This window comes from Pteronotus mesoamericanus, unplaced genomic scaffold (assembly GCF_021234165.1).
Source record: "Pteronotus mesoamericanus isolate MK-2021 breed Mesoamerican mustached bat unplaced genomic scaffold, CSHL_Meso_final contig_116, whole genome shotgun sequence".
NCBI lineage: Eukaryota > Metazoa > Chordata > Mammalia > Chiroptera > Mormoopidae > Pteronotus > Pteronotus mesoamericanus.
The window spans coordinates 29,532,104-29,549,919 of record NW_026555027.1 but is presented as its reverse complement, the minus strand read 5'-3'; the positions used below and the strand labels follow the sequence as shown (position 1 = coordinate 29,549,919).

The 17,816-nt window shown below is 33.2% G+C and overlaps 1 protein-coding gene across 2 annotated transcripts in view; it reads left to right on the top strand.

Moving 5' to 3' along the window:
* Positions 1-12,231: 12,231 nt before the first annotated feature.
* BCHE (butyrylcholinesterase) overlaps positions 12,232-17,816 on the top strand; it is a 59,233-nt gene continuing 53,648 nt past the window's right edge. For both annotated transcript variants that reach the window (XM_054580304.1, XM_054580303.1), the window contains exon 1: positions 12,232-12,356. The gene's annotated coding sequence lies outside the window, so the exon portion shown is untranslated. The remainder of the gene's footprint in view (positions 12,357-17,816) is intronic.

Genomic DNA, 17,816 nt, shown 5'->3' with positions numbered 1-17,816 from the left:
CAATAAATCCGTTGTGTGTCAGGCTTATCCCACTAGGTGAAGAAATGCTTTGGCAATGTATTGAAGAAAATAGGATAAAAAGTAATCACCCTCATGAGATTTTGAAAACCTGCTTTGTTTCTAGAGTAACCTCATAAGAAAGGATATTGTTCTCACTTGGGTTGAATATACACAAGTCATTAACGGCTATATCATTATACAGAAAGATGTTACTGAAAACTCGGAGTTCACATTTATTCTTTACCACTTATATATGTATAATACTTCTCTCTGACTCATTCTCACCTATCCATAGAGGCCTATATGATTTGTCCTTAAATTCCTGAGAGTAAAAAACAGTATTATTAATAATTACACAGGGAAAACAGGCAATTACCAGGAGTTCCCCAGACAAATAGAGTACAAGTCTGCAATTGGAGAAAGCTGAGTCCCATTAAATATTGTAAAATGTAAGTAAAAACTTAAGTTCTCATAAAAATGTGCTCAAAATACTACTAATGGTTTGCTTTCAAAGCATCATAAATAATCAGCTGTTGTTAAGCTTGAATGCAGTGAAACCTTATACAAAGTTTTATCAAAGTAAGAATAGTAAGGTGTTGATTTCAGTTTTAATTACCAATGTATAAGAGCTATAATCATGGTGTACCTGTATGCTCTGTGAAGTTTCTCTTTGCCATTGTATTTCATGACTACCACAATGAGCTAAACCCAACTTGGGAATGTGTATGACTAGTTCAAGAACACCTTCCCAAATTTCATATTCCAGATATTCAATTTTATTCCTTAGACAAGAGAGATATCTACCTTCAAATAAATTGCTTCATTGAGTGTATCCAGCTGTAATATAACTGGTTTAGAATGTACCTTGGGGAAAGGGACTGACAAATCCTGTAGCAGATAATCACCTATAACAGATGAGTGGTTGCAAAAGATACCTCCAGTGATGAGAAACATTTCCTATTTTAAAAAAAAGTATACTTTCTCTTTCTAACAATGAAACTGTTAGTGAAATATGCACACTGTACACTTAAAATGGTTTTGAGAAAAATTATGTTTTCTACATTTACTTTTACATTAAAACAACTACAAAATGTTATACAGTACCTACTATGGTGCCAAGGAATTCACAAGGTGCTATGAATGCGAAGATAAGCAAACTGACATTCATTTTATCAACACAAATATAAGAGGGTGACACAAGAAAATTAACACATAAGGAACTACATAGTAAGGTATTTACTCCAAAAGCACCTTCTTTTTTATTGCCTGACCACCTCCCCTGACCTGTTCAGATGTTTTTAATGAAGTAATCACTCTTCAATATCCATAAAGCTTATACATCCATAACTCTAACAATTACTGCATAAAAATAAGTTAGATATGTATATCTATCTACTTGGAGAAGAATGCTTTGGAAGGTCTAGATAGGTCACCGTTTCAAGTCATGTTTCTTGGAATTTGCAGCACTAATCTGTATTTTATACAATGTTGATCATTTAAACAATCTGACCACTGGTGGTCAGAAATCTGACACCAGAAAAATGATTATACAGAGAAAGACAGAAGTGCCATCTGATGGGTTTAAGAAAGATATCAAAGGTAGAATCATTATTTGGAGGCAGCAAATATCTTAATGTAAGGTTTCTCATGCTCAACAAAATAAGATTCTCCATATTTAGTAATAAAACCTGAATACATTTTCTTTGTATGATAAAATCTATCCATAAACATAATCATCAAATATGAACACACTGAAAAACAGTATTAAGACACAGATTGTAATAAGACATAGCAAGATTAATTATGAATTTCCAGATTATATTTAGTAACTGCAGTAATGTACCAGCAATCCAGTGCTTAGCTAAGTGTCACACTACTTGGCAGTACATGTGTAAGCCAGTTGCAAAACAGAGATGAATCTCAGCAGTTGACAGTTTCTACATGTGCCTTTGGCTATTTTTCTTACCCCAAAATCAGGTCTATTTTTGGTCTTTGCAAAGTCATCCTGGGGTAATAAAAATAAAGTTTCAAAGCAAAAGAGAAAAGAGAGCTATCCAGAAATAGAGCAAAGAAGACAGAAGATTGTTGGGGGGTGGGGCGGGAATGAGAAGAGATTTCTTGGGAATGAGGGCAAGAACCCAATGGGAAAAGTGCCACCGGTTGCTCTTTTTAAACTCTTGTCTCAGAAGGCACTGTATGGGTCCTGGCTGGTGTGGCTCAGTGGATTGGGTGCTGGCTTGTCAAACAAAGGGTCACGGGTTCAATGCTCAGTCAGGGCACATGCCTGGGTTGTGGACCACGTTCCCCGAAGGGGACATACGAGATGCAGCTACACATTGATGTTTCTTTCCCTCTCTTTCTCCCTCCCTTCCCTTCTCTAAAAATAAATAAAATCTTGTAAAAAAGTCACTGTATGACTCCAAAATGTGCTCTTAAAATGATTAAAATTATTTTATAAAAGCTTATTTTTATTTATATGTGTTGTACACAAATTGGAAACTTTTCAAATTATACTCATAGAAATGGAGAAAATAAAATGTTACAATATTCCACTTTACAATACAGTAGCATAACTATTTTATTTTATGTTACATAAATCTACCGTCCCGTATTAGACCCAGTTCTGTCTATTTTTTTGCAGTGTCTCTCTAGTGCACACACACACAAACAAACTTGCTTTCAGAAAAACAATGTTAGTCTCTACTAACATATCTGAGGATTCTCAGGAGGTATTTATGCCTCATCACAAACACCGAACTTTCCTAAAGTCATTCCAATGAATGTAGCTCCCCAACATTTTGACTCTAGGACAGCTATGCACATCACTCATCTCTTCTCTTAAATTATATGTGCCTCTCACTTTTTTCACCTCCTCTTACCCTAAAGTTTCTTTGCTCCCTGCTCTTCAAACTGCAACTTTTTTCTTTTTATTGTCCTTAAATAATTTTGCCATAACATTTATATTAATTTAAAAAATATTAAATGGGCAATGCTGTATCATCTCAATTTTCTAAAACAATTAACACAAAATAAAAACTCTTGTTAGATCATCTGAGCATGAGGTGCAGGGTAGAATATTTTACTGTTCTTTACTTAAAGTTTACTTTGTATTTGGGTATATAAAAAAATAATAGTTATAGGAACAGCATATATGCATTACAGAAAATTGGAAAATAAAGAGAAACAAACACTTAGAAGTAAGTATTTTATATACTCACTCTATAGCAATAACCAGCATTAATATCTTAGTTCATGTTCTTCCAAATCTTTCTCTGTGTGTGTGTGCATACCATAATGGGATCGTATTTTCATAATATTCTGTGACTCACTTTGTTTAACCAAGAATTTTCACCACATTATTCTCATTGAAACTAATACCCAGAAATTATTTAGATTTTCAAATGTGACTCCCAAATATCCTTTCTAGAGGCCACCTCTAGCCTGCACCATGCACACATCTGATTTGGTCCTGGTGTGTTGTCCAGTCTTGCACAGAACCTTTCTTCACTGTTTTGTTGAAATGGCCAGGCCAGGATGTCCCACTTTCTGGAGTTGCCTGGTTACTTCTTTGTGATATAATTTATTTTGTTCATTTATTTGCTTTATTCCATATAAAGTATAAGTCATATATTAAAGCATGATAAAAGTTCAATTTTAAAACAAATTAAGTGGATTAGGGGTTGTTGTATATCCTATTGATTCCATCATCGATGATGCTGTTTTACCCTTTGCCTAAATTATGAAATTCTGAATGTAATCTGTGTGGTTTCCCAGGAATATCAAATGTCCAGTTCCCCATCTATCGTACATCTAAAGATTTTAATACAAATTGTTAATTCTTGCTTGTATTAATATTTTCATCAGGGCCTATGAAATTTTTATTTTGAACATTACTTCTTTTATGTATATTAGTTGTCCTCTTAATTTAGAATTATTCTTCAATAACAGGGTTATTTAATTGTGTACTCTATTTATTAGATTGCTGATTGAATTTCCTTATTTATACAGCCAGAGAGCAGGTGGTTTCCATAGATCTTACAGGAGTATTTAGGGATAAAGGAGCATTATGTCAGCAAATAACAGCAAAATAATTAAGAAAAAATAGGCACATACTTATACATATGTATTATCATATAAATGAAGAAAGAGAACATGATGCTGAAAATGGATCAAAATATTAAATGTTGTAACGCTGGATAAAGGTATATGAGAGTTGTTTATTCTGCTTTGAAACTTTTCTATAGTTTGAAAATTATATCCAAATAAAAGTTACCTTTTGGAAACTAATAAACACATGAAAATATGATTGATCACAGTAATAAGCAAATGAATTAAATGTAAACTTCTATTTTGTCAATGAAATAAAAAATGGGAAATGTACAATAATTGATTATAATTTTTATTTAATAATATTTAATTTTCGGAGCAGTTTTAGGTTCACAACAAAATTGAGAGTAGACAATGATAGGATTTTCAAGACAGCGAAGGAGTAAGTGGAAGTCACACTGACCTCCTCCCAGGACCAATCTGGAATTATAACTAAATTGTGGAGAAATCACCTGGAACAAACAACTGAACAGTAGTGAGAAAGGAGCCTTGTAACCTTGGAGACAGAAGACTCAGCTTTACTGCAATCTAACTGGTAAGGAGTGCAGTAGAAGCTCGAGAAAGTGGGCAGGGCGCCCATGGGTGACAACACCAGAAGGATATTGACACAGCTAGCTGGATCACTCTGAGAAGAGCGGGGTCTAAACCAAAAGCAGGGGTCTCTAGCCCACAACACCAGAGCCCAAAAAGTACATAAAAAACAGCCAGCTGGGAAAAGCAGCAGGGTTGCTGTCTGCCAGAGACAGGCTGCTGGAGGCGCAAAGAACTGTTTAAAGGACCAACACATAAATTTTTATTTGCAGCCACTTACCCTGGTCTCTTGGCAGAGGTGGGACAGAGTGGGCTAAAGACCCTGAGGAGAGAATGGGGAAAGAGGCTTTCGGGAGAGAACTGAGAGAGTAGCCAGCAGGATCTAGGTGCTGTTTCATTCCCCATGTGGCGGAAGCCATCTTGCTCAGGCAGAAACCACTCCCCCCTGAGCGGCAGCAGCATCAGAGGACCCAATAGCCCCACCCCGAGGTGGGCTTCCACCTGCCCTGTGCTGTCTAAGCTGCCTGCTTAGTGCAGAGTGGCAGCCACAGATGGTAGATACCTGGCTAAAGGGAGCACAGAGAGGTCTGGAGACACTTGAGGAAAGACTGGGGACAGAGGCTTTGGGGAGAGAATGGAGAGAGTAGTCAGCGGGATCCCAGTGTGGACTCCTCCCCCATACAGCAGCAGCGGGAGAGGACCCAATAACCCGGCCCCCAGGAGGGCCTCCACCCTGCCCTGAGCTGTCTAAGGTGACCTGCTGAGTGCAGAGTGACTAGATTAACAGCTGAAGGAGACAGCCACAAACAGTAAATTCCTGGAAGTCGTGAACAGACTGCCTAAGATTAGACAGGGACAACATCTGACATCATTAGAGGCAGATCCAGAAAGTGAAAACAACAGTCTCCAACCGTAGAAGTTCACACCACAAAGTCAGGAAATCAAGACATATCAACTTAAGAATCAGAAGCAAAAGAAAAGAGCCCCACAAATAATAGGAAGACAAAGAAATATGCCCCACTCAAAGAGAAAGGAGGAATCCCCAGAAAGAGAACTAAATGAAATAGAGGCAAGTAAACTATCAGATATTGAGTTCCAAATAATGGTTCTAAGGAAGCTCAATGAGCTCAGTGAGCTCAGAGAGAATTACCAAAAACTACAGGGAATCTATGAAGAACTTACTGCAAACTATATCAGCATGAAAAGACATAGAAACTATCAATAAGAGACAAGAGGAAATGAAGAATACAGTTTCTGAGTTGAAGAACACAGTAGAAGGACTCAAAAGCAGGCTCGATGAAGCGGAGGACCGAATCAGTGAGCTGGAGGACAAGGTAGAAAAAAGCTCCCAGAAAGAGCAAGAAAATGAAAAAAGACTCAAAAAGAATGAAGAAGAATTTGGGAAATGCAGGACAACCTAAAACATGATAATATCCATATAATAGGGATACTGGAAGGGGAAGAGAATGAGGAAGGAATAGAGAACCTGTTGGAAAAAGTCATGATGGAAAACTTCCCTAATTGGTGGAGACAAAAAGGCACACAAGTCCAGGAAGCACAGGGGGTCCCATTCAAGAGGAACCCAATGAGGCCCACTCCAAGACAGAGCATCATTAAAATGGCAGATATCAAAGACAAGCAGAGAATCCTAAAGCAAGCAAGGAAGAAAGAGGTAGTAACATATAAGGGAGCCCCAATAGGACTAGCAGCTGACTTCTCAATAGAAACACTGAAAGCCAGAAGGGAGTGGCAAGAAATACTCCAAGTAATGAAAAGCAAAGGCCAGCAACCAAGACTGTTCTAACCAGCAAGGCTCTCAGTTAAAATGGAAGATGAAAAAAGGAATTTCCCAGACAAAAGAAGGCTAAAAGAATACACCTCCACCAAACCAGCACTGCAAAGTATGCTAAAGGGACTGCTTTAAGATGAAGAAAAAGTTTCTATGAATACCTAGTTCCTTTCAGAGTTGCTAATACTTGATATTATCAATATTTTTATACTCATTAATCGGAGTGTGACAATGGTGTTATTTTAATTGTTCTTATCTTTGTATATTTCTTGCCTATTTCTATTATTTAAAAACAAAAGTTTAAATGACTTTTTGGTATTCTTTATCCATTTATTGATTAAAATTTTGTAGAACTGTTTTCCTTAAAAAAACAAAACAAAACAAAAAAACCCTATAACCTATTTTTAGATGCATTGCAAATACTTTTCTATTCTATTCCATGTCCTTTAACTTTTTTTATATGTGTATTACTGTATAGTCTTAAATGTTTAATATAGTCGTATTGTCAATATTTACTTTATAACTTCTGGGGTTGAATATTTTACTTCAGGTCATGAAATATATTATTTCTATTTTCTTCTAAAACTCCTTAGATTCTACATATTGAGTTTTAATCACCTGAATATTTCTTGTGAAATGTATGAAGTAGGGCTCTATATTTATTTTATTTCAAATAATAGTGATCCATGCTCCTTGTTTGTTGAATAAGCCTTATTTTCCCCATTGACTTGAAATATCAATTTAACCATATATTATATTGTTAGACAGATATATACATTTGTCTCTAGAATGCTCATTATATTTCATTGATCTAACTGATTATTTCTATGCTGGTGTCATGTTGGTTTAATTGCTGAGACTTTATAATGGTTTTAAATTTTTTAAAATATTTTGTAATTAACTTTGAAATTTAAAAAATAAATAAAATCAATCTGCATTTAAGGAAGAAAGAAAGGAAGAAAGAAAGAAAAAAAGAAAGAAAGAGAGAGATGGAACTCCTACCTTTGCAACAACATGGATGGAACTGGAGAATATTAAGCTAAATGAAATAAGCCAGTTGATGAAAGACAAATACCATATGATCTCACCTATAAGTAGACTCTATTCAACAAAATAAACTAATGAACAAAATAAACCACAGGCATGGAAACATGGAGCAGACTGAAAGTGACCAGAGGGGATGGGGAAAGAGGACAATGGTGGAAAGAAGGGGAAGGGACTAGACAAAGAACATGTATGAATGACCCATGGACATGGACAACAGAGTGGGGATTGACTGCGGGAGCGGAGAGTGTGAGTGGGATGGGTGGAGGGGGGTAAAGGGGGAAAAATTGACACAACTGTAATAGAATAAATATGATTTATAAATTAAAAAAATAAAAATAAAAATGTAAAAAAAATTGAGAGTAAAGTACAGAAATTTCCCATATACCCTCACTCCCACACATGTATAGTATTACTCATTTTCAACATCCCTCACCAGATTGTTACATTTGCTACAATGGGTGAATGTATATTGACACGTCATCATCACTCAAAGTCCATAGTATACATTAAGGTTCACTCTTGGTGCTGTACATTCTCTGGGTTTGAACACATAGAATAACATGCAGCCACCATTTAATATCATCAAAGTATAATCCTATATCATAGTATCACTGCATATTTGTACCTCATTCCACCCAAAATGTGACAACTGCTGATATTTTTAACTATATCCTTAGCTTTGCCTTTACAAAATATTGTATAGTTGAAATCATTAACATTGGTTTATTTGCACTTAGTAATATGTATTTAAGTTTTCTCCATATCTTTTCATAGCTTGATAGCTCATTTTCTTCATTAAATGTATTGAGGTGACAATAAGAATATAGATGTTCTAAGTATGAAGTTCTATTATATATGATCTGTATATTGCATTGTGAGCCCACCATCCAAGGTCAAATCTTTTCCCGTCACAATATATTTGACCCCCTTGGCTATCCCTCCACCCCACTTCCCTCTAGTAACCACGATGCTGTTGCCTGTCTTTTGAGCATGAAAGAGATATTTTTTTAGCTTGCTGGTGGGAGTATAAATTGATAATACTTTGTGCAGGTAGTCACATATGTCTTAACCATAAAAGTATATATCTTTTGGAGAAATTCTGATTTAAGTAACTATTTCATGAAAAATAAGAAATGCATAAAATGTTTATAACTGTTTTGTCCATTTTTATGTTGTGATTTCCATGACAAATTTAAAACAACTTACCTTTGCAGCAAGTGATGTACATGAAGTAAAGTCAAATAAAAATGATTGACAGTGTTATTATAAGAAAATACTATACTTATTTCCAAATTAGCTTAAAGTAAAAGGAATAATTGAATGTGATTAAATCAGAGAGAAAACATAAACCATATACATTGTAGAATTCCAAGCTCCTGAGGAGTCAGGCCCCAGGACTTTGCCTCTTAGGGAGTGGTCCATGAATTTCCTGCATCAGCTTCATCTAGGAGGCTAGTTCAGACTCTCCATCATTCATTCTTCATTCATTTCAAATGATCTTTGTCTCTTACTGATGCCACTGCCTTCAAGCACTTCTATACTAGCTGCCACCACACTATTAAACAATTGTATTGCCTGCAGAGTTGGGCTCACTTCTAAAATCAGTCAAGAAATCCACCTTAAACACATGCCACAGCCAGGTATGAATGTCTGATCTCTTGTCTCCAGGGATTTGTTCAGTTTTATTCAGTGTAAAAACATTTTCCTGTTTTTGCAGGAATTGTTGAAAACTTATTCTTATTCAACAGCTATGCCGGGGGGAATCTTGCAAAGAAAAAAAAAAAGGAAAATCGCTATCTTGTACAAGTCATATTGTGTTTCAACTTCTGGAAGAACATATTAAGACAATAAGCAAAATTTGCACTTAAATATTAATATATAAAATTGCCAAATGTAATAGTGTTTGCATAAAATTATATTAAAAAATACTTCCATTACCTGTATGATTTTTGGCATGCTACTTAAACTCTTTGTGGCTGAATTTCCTCACCCATAAAATAGGAATAATACTATTACTTACTTAAAAGGTGTTTTTGAATTTTAAATGAGTTAACATATTAAAATGTATTCAAAGTGTTCAGAACAGTGTATGCAATAGTAGTTAACAGTTAAAATTATTATTGTCATCATATAAGTAACAATAGTGCAATGGTATACTCATTGCTAATATATTATTGTCATTAAAATTTTTAATAAAAATAATATAAAATGTGTTAAAATCGGAAATAAATATTGTAACGACCTCTTTATTGCTATATATAAATCTAACTGTACATTGATTTAAAAGACTAGAATGGAATAAAACATATGATCTTTTTCATCTCTGTTATATGTAAAATGTGGTAATATACTTCTTTGTAATTCATATTTAAAGAATGCATTGGTTTTGTAAAAAGCTACTAATAAAACTAGAATATTTGCGTGGCATCAGAGAGCCTAAGGAAGACTAATCTATACCACGAATTAATATTTCCCACACTGTCTCAAATTTTCTTGAATGCTGCTGTCTAGAAAACAACCAGCCCATTGGTAACTGAGTTACACTAAATCTTAAAAACAAAAAGTCACTGTAATAGACTAAGTGGAAATGATCATGGTCAAGACCATCTCGGTTGTCTTGCCTGAGCTTCAACATACATGGTTACAAAATCTGAACCGTATTAAATCTGTGCAGCGTGGCGTGGTACTTTGGCAGTGTCACTCAGAGGCATACACTGCATCTAACAGCAGGAGCATGTGACCATCAGGCTGTCGGGTAACACTCGCCTACTAACACTGCAAGGAGGCTCACTGTCTGTGATCTACGCCCTCCCACTACGGCACCATGGAAGGAAAGCAGAGGATGTGTGTTCAGCCACAAAGAAAGAAACCCTCAAATAAGAACGAAAGACAAATGCACTGAAATAGTGCATCAAGTAATGTGACACAATGAAGAAATCATGAGAGAAAATGAACTAAAGGGCCAGTCGCTCAAGGTGGTTCACTGAAGTAAAACTTGAGCAGAGGAAAAATGGTCGGGTTTTGTAATCAGTTGATGTTGCTAGTCAGCTAGCAGAAATGTGCCAAAAATAAAAATCTTCTTATAACAGATTATTGTTTAGCTTCTGGTTTAAAATAAAAATATGTGTATGTATGTGATATATTTTACACAGTAGTGAGTAAGTAGATAGATATTGCGAGCATATCAAATGCTCTGCTGAATTTGCTAACAGTTAAAACATCTCTCAAAAATGGCAGGATTTGAGAATTAGACCGACCACAAATAGCATAGGAATCAGTGCAGTGGAGCTGCATACGTTGGAGAGAATTTTGATATTTGGATTAAAACAATAACATATATTAAACCAATGAATTCTTTTTCACGTGGACCATTAGAATGACTACATTTTAAACTAAAACACCATCTTTTTAAAAACCACTGCATAATTATCAGTGTGATATCTTTAAAAAAAGTTTTCTCCTTTAGAAAAGTTGTCATTGCATAAACTATATTATAAATAAGTTACAAGTTATGATTGTGAAATGTAAAGTTTATTATCTAATAAATACCTCTTATGTAATAATTTTCTGAGAATAGATAACTTTAAAAGATCAAAATGGCTATTATCTTGGAAACAGTTGACATGAAATGACATCAGATAAATTTAGGTTAACATTTTGATTCCAAAGCTACTAGTGATAGGACATATAGCAAGTTTATGATCTTTTTAAGTATTACTTAACTTCATCAACTAAAATCATGATTACTTATATTTAATTCATATATTTGTTGGGATAAAATAATTTCTGGAAACTGTCACTTTCAATGACTGGCATAAGGTAGTATCAAATGAGAGTTCTTATATGTTTGAAATCTTAAAGAACATTAAAAAATCAAAAACAGGCTTACTTATAATTACATGCCTGCTAGTTTGTCCATAGTAAGCCAAAACTGAAAAATTTAAATGTGAGAGTAATCATTTGCAAAAGATAAGGAATGTAACTGAATTGAAAATTAGTCATTAAACAGTTAATTTCTTTTTAATTTTCCAAATATCCTATTCAAGAAACAGCTTGAAAGACATAAATATAATCTTGAGAGCCTGTGCACTTCCAGCTGACAAATGTTGCCTTTTCCATAGAGTTTGGTGAAGACTGTTTTTTTGTATTCTTTTGTCCTGACTGCCTGCAGGTCTCCTGAAAAGGAAATTACTCAGATTTTATTACTTAAATGACATAAAATTTTATGACTGAGATATTATGGGTGTGAGGATTCAAAGGACATGCATATAAGAGACATTCAATCATTTCATATAACTAATCTTTTGATTTTCATACATTTACCCACAGAGTAATTGTGTTGTTTCCTAATTTGTCTTTTACATTCTTTTATCATTGGCACAAATTGAAGGCACAACGTTTTTAATAACAGCATTTTTTTTAGCACATGTAAATCTTTAAATCTGAACATGATCATAAGAAAAATAGTCTATAAAAGAAGAAAAAATCTTTAAAGTTCTGGTAGTGTTAAAAAAAACCCCTACATTTTCTGTTCAGTTTCAGCTTCTGTTAAAGAAGCTTTTATTTCTTTTTTCTTGTTTTTTTTTCTTCCCTCCTAGATGAGTGCCTGCAATGTTAAACCATGAATCCGGTAATACTTTTGTACATGAATCACTATTGCATTCATACTATTAGCCTTGAACAGATGTCAGAAAGTAAAGATTGGCTGCTTCTAGATGTAGCTGCTGCTGCCAAGTCTCGCGAGCTTTGTCAGTAACAGTTGATTGTAATGTCAGTGCAGTCCAATTTACAGGCTGGAGCAGCAGCTGCATACTGCATTTCCCTGAAGTAATACATGATTTCCATTTCTTGCAAACTTTATCATCTTGTTGCAGTGAGTCGGGTAAGTTGCTCTGAATTTACATCTTTGGGTAGCAATGCAAGTTACTGTGAAGCTCATTCTGAGGGAGATTGTGATACCTTCATGTGTTTGTTGTGCCCCTTTGGTGCTCTGTGGGGGACAGTCAGCGAAAAGGTCAGATAAAACAAGTGAGCAGACATATGCATGAAATTTTCCTATTATTCAGGGAACAGAGGCTGAGTCCATTTGACTGCTGAGGAAATAATGAATTTGTCCAACTTTGTATAAGGGATCGTAGCACTTGTGGAATCACTGTTATGTATGTTTTTGTGCACTCCCTAAGTGAAAATGTTTTATGCTGTTTTTCCATTAAATGCACTGTTGAGTGAATTTCTCCCTAAAAGAGTAACAAAAGTGGTCTCTAACCAGTTTTACTCTATTTTTCTAAGTTGTATGAAAAGAATAATTCTCTTGTTGTCTGGCATGATAGGATACTTTCCTTAATCAACATTTTCACCATCTGAAACTTTAACAATATCAATAGACAAAGGAAAGTCTAAATTTCTTATATCTAAAAGGAAACTATATTTCCTAATTTGATTTACAAACTTTTGGCCCATTTACCTTGTTTGTCTTCTTTTAATATGTATGTAAATTATAGCATACTATTTTATATTTACTATTTTTTTATTATAGTCTATAAGCAACTATAGAGTTCTGTCAATAGTCTATTCTTGTAAACCTACCTTTATTTTGATGAAATCAGTTCTTGTTTAACCAGAAGATTAAGTATTGAGTAAAATGTATGAATTATTAAAAGCAAACTAAATGTTAACAACATTATTTCATTGTTAATGATTTCTATTTGTATTTTTTAATTTTTAGAGTCTGCCTTAAAAATTGTATGAATATATTGCATGGTAATAAGCTGAATTAGGAGGTGTTATTAATAGTCTGTGTAATGGTTTCCCGAATGTAAACTGTCTTGGAGTTATGATAAATATATTTCACCTGTATAAATGGTTACTTTTTAAAAAGAATGAGGATTAACTTTTAGAGAGTAGCCTTATCCTTTAAATGAGAATCCTTAGAATTCTCTGTTAATTGTAAGTAACATAACTTTTTGGATGCCAAATAAAATTTCGAACTGGATTTGCAAAGTTTTACTTTATTCTCTTAGATTTGTTGTTACTGTTTGTTTATAGGGTCCTGCTTCTTTAATTGTAAGAAAAATATGTGACGGTCCACATTTCAGTTTTTAAATACAAGCTAATAATATCTTTTAAGTGGTATCTTATTTACAGACTTAGTTTGTGCTTTGATTTATTTCTCAGTAATAATTAATAAAACCTATTTAAATTGTATTCTGTCTTACTTTAATGCTTTTCTAGCAAAACATGTTCATTCTTATAAAAACTGTCCCAGATGTTAGAGAATGATAATTGAATAGATGTTAACCTGAAAACAAATTCTACTTTCAAAGAAGGTCCAAGATATCTCTCTAATATTAAATGTTTAAATTATTCACACACAAAAAAATGGTTGTCACTGTTTTTCCTGATTGAGGACAGATACAGATCTTCTGTTTCTCATACCTAATATAGTCTCTTTTATCTGCACACATCCTTTTGTTGCTTAATGGGTATCTGAAGGATCCCTGAAAGACAGTGCTACAGTCTATTTACAAATAGACTTCCTCAGTTCCCCACTTCACTTCACTTCACTTCACTTGAAACAAAACAAGCTTTTTAGGTTTACTGTAATGGAGTAGTTGTTTCAATTTGACAAAATTTATTTTAGCAGTGCTTGTGCTAGATCATATTATCCATGTAGCACTTCCCCAGTTTTAAGAGCCATTATTTGTATATAAAATATATATTTTATTTTAACTATTTAAAATACAGGAAAATTACCTGATATTCAGATAAAACTATTATCAATATTTGCTTGACCATTCATTAAGAAGTGCTTAGATGGGCAATTATCTAGAAAATTTGGTTGATGTCCAGTTATGGAAATCATATGGCAAATATATAGCTCTGTATATCACTCATTTTCTTATACCCTTATCTTATACTGTAACTACGTTTATTTTAATCGGTCAAGGAATTTTGATTCTACTCTCAAAATTGTATGAAAACTGCAAAATAAAAAGAATGATTTTTTTACCTTTTTTATTTTGAAAGTTATATTTTTTAAAAGTTTACAATGTTTTCTCAAAATTTCCAGTTGACTTTTATATCCTAGAGCATTTGATAAACTTTGAAAACTATAGTATTCATTATCTTTCAGGTTTTTTCCTCTTTTTATTTTCAACATTCACTTCCCTTTGCAATTCCAAACAGTAACTCCAGCCTATCTTTCAAATATTAAACACTATGACAGTAAGTTAATTAATCTAAATTCAGATACTTAGTTGTACTTGGCATGAAAATTCACCTTATTTTTTTATGACCAACATTTTATGTGTTCTCTGTATTTAAAGTGTTTATTTAATGTGATAATAGTCAATTTGTACCAGAATTTATAATAGAAAAAATAAAGTTTAGTTGAATATTTTAATTATTAATAAATATTTAAAGTTATAGACTTTTTAATAGCTACCTTTAATAATTTATTTAGACTATTAGGTCATGTGATGGCATATATTAAAAATATAAATATCTCTTAAGGGTAGAACTACAGAGCAACAGGCTAAGTTCAATAATAAATTAGTAAATGGACAAAATAATGCTTATTTAAATAAAGTAATGCATTTGAGTAGAAAAATGTTAGGCTACACTAACAATAAGTATATGAACAGATGCATATTTCAATATTAAAGTTTAAATTTAATAATATGGCATGTAACACTTTCTCGTAAGTAGCATGAAGATCAGTTGGAATTATATTGCCATTTTGTAATGAATACATGCTTAGAATGATTTTTTTAATATTACTAATTATATTATTTACAGTGTGATTACTCATATATATCATTATTGAAAAAGCAAGATTATTATTCATATAAATCATAGTACCTTCAAGATCCACTCAGCACAAATTATAAATAAAAATATACAAGAAGCAGTTATGTAAGTCAGTGACATGAGAATGATATCGCGACCTTTTGTTGATACAGTAAGCATTTCTTAACATACAATAAAATTTTTCACATTTATTAATTACATAGAAAAACAAAATATTTTGGTAATAATTATACTTGCTCTGCAATAAAATTAATAAATTGTATAAAAAAGAATGAAAATTATAGGAGACCAAAAATTATTAGGATTTGATTTTTGGTTTTTAAACAAAAAAATACTTATATAAACCAATAAAAACTCCGACGATCTTTACATTAGAATCAGAAGAACATTGATTGAGGTTGGCCAAAGAGAGAAATGTGTCCAAGAAGTGATGCTGTGATTAATCCGTTGAAATGCATTTCAAAGTAGAGGCTTGCTTTGTATTTTAAGTCATTTTTCTTTCCAAAGTAGGCTTGTAATAAAAGGAAAAAATTGCATGAGCATGCTTTGTTCTAGTCCAAATGCCCACCTCCATTTATTCAAAAGAAAGGGCTTAGGAATTATTAGAAGAAAAAAAATAACTGTTAGTAGTGCTTCTAAAACTCTTAAAATGTTAGCAGTATAAAATTTCATTAGTAAGTATCAAGTCTACAAGAACCTTTATCTATTATATTTATTTATTATATAAATATTTTATTTAATATAATTATAATACCTAAATACTATCAGTATAAAAAGTATTAAAATATTATATACTTCAATAATATATTTTATTGATTTTAGCATACATTCAATTGTATCAAAATTCAGAACATTCAAAATAATGATTGTTAAATTTTTTAAAAATATAAAAATCATTATATATACATATATGTATATGTGTGTGTATATATGTATATATGGATTAGACACAAAGTAGATACATAGATATAGACATAGCCATAGGTGTAAACAAAGATAGAGACAGAGATAGAAATAGATATAGAGATACATCCATAAGTACTTGACACTGGGATTAGTCAGATATTTTTGGAGAATCAAAAGTACTTGTAGATCACTAGCTGTCTTATGAACAGTGGTGAATTAGGCTAATTTAAAATATGAGTATCTTATATCTAGGACAGTTATCAGGATAGGACCTTACATCTGCCTACTAAGAAAATCTAAATTAAAAAATGATAATAACTAATCATAATACAAATTGTTAATGCTCAGAAGATGAACTTCTTGGACACATTTGTTGGATTTACAATTATAGTATCAAAAATATTAAAGAGAATAGTTTGTATAGTTGTGGACCTTTATTACTATTACGTGGTTTAGTGCTTGTATTTGACAATTTGAATCAGGTTTTCTTTCAGTTATATAAGGGTCTTAGTTCTTTTCAATTATATTTGAATTACATTTTCTTTCCCTCTTTGTCATATAAAGTTTCTGAATCTGATTTGTAATTATTTTATTTTTAATATCTTAAGAGTACACTATGAATATTTAATAAAACTTTCATCTCCCTAAATGGTTTTTTCATGTCTTCAAAGAAATATTATTTAATAAAATGCTTAACAGTTATAATTTTGCTGGTCTCAAAGATTATTTTAGCTTCCCACACTTTTTCTAGTAATTTCTCAACCACAGTTTTTTACTTTACTATCAAAATACAAGTATGTCTGTTTCCACGGTCCCTTCTGTCGCCCTAGTTGCTTAACAATTTCTTTCGTTATACAGTCTCAGTGTATAGTCAGAAGAGATTTTGGACAATGTATTCATTGCATGTTAAGTAGCAAATAATACAATAAGTTGCATTTTGTTCATACATTATGAAAACTGACTAATCTACTAACACTATAAGACCTATAGGAAAAATTGGAAAGGTAGGACTGTGGAGATATACCAGATAATTTCTCTGAAATTAAATGAATTAAATAATCACATAGTCTTCTTTATCTGACTGTGCTGCAACCATTCAGGGCCAGACAGGTTCATGGGATTTGTGCATATGGAAGAATATTCACAGAGCCATTGGGACATCTGACATGTCTTTATTCAAGGGTGGATGATGCACGCATGCTGCAAGCTGCGTGTCACATGGCATGTCCCACAGCATGTCACCTGTCTCTTCTGCGTGGTACCCAGTGTGGGCCCTTGAATTCCCCCTCCATGTCTGTTTGTACACCCAGTGAGAAGCCCCTGCTTTCTTAAGTACTAGCACAAACAGAGCCGACCTCAGACCAAAAAGTAAAGTAATACAACATGAACTGTGCATGGGAGCCAAATTCATGTTATGGGAACTGTTTATTGGACCCAGACTCAAAGCTGTGAGACCCAGTCTCAAGGCTATGAGAACACTACTTTATCAGACCCCTTCAAGGTTGTGAGAAACTGTTTCTCTTAGTGACCCAGACACCTGGGTGAGGAAGCCAGACTGCCTCCACTTACCCCACATTGAATTACAATGTCAATGGAGAGAATCGGTGGCTGATAATATAATATATGG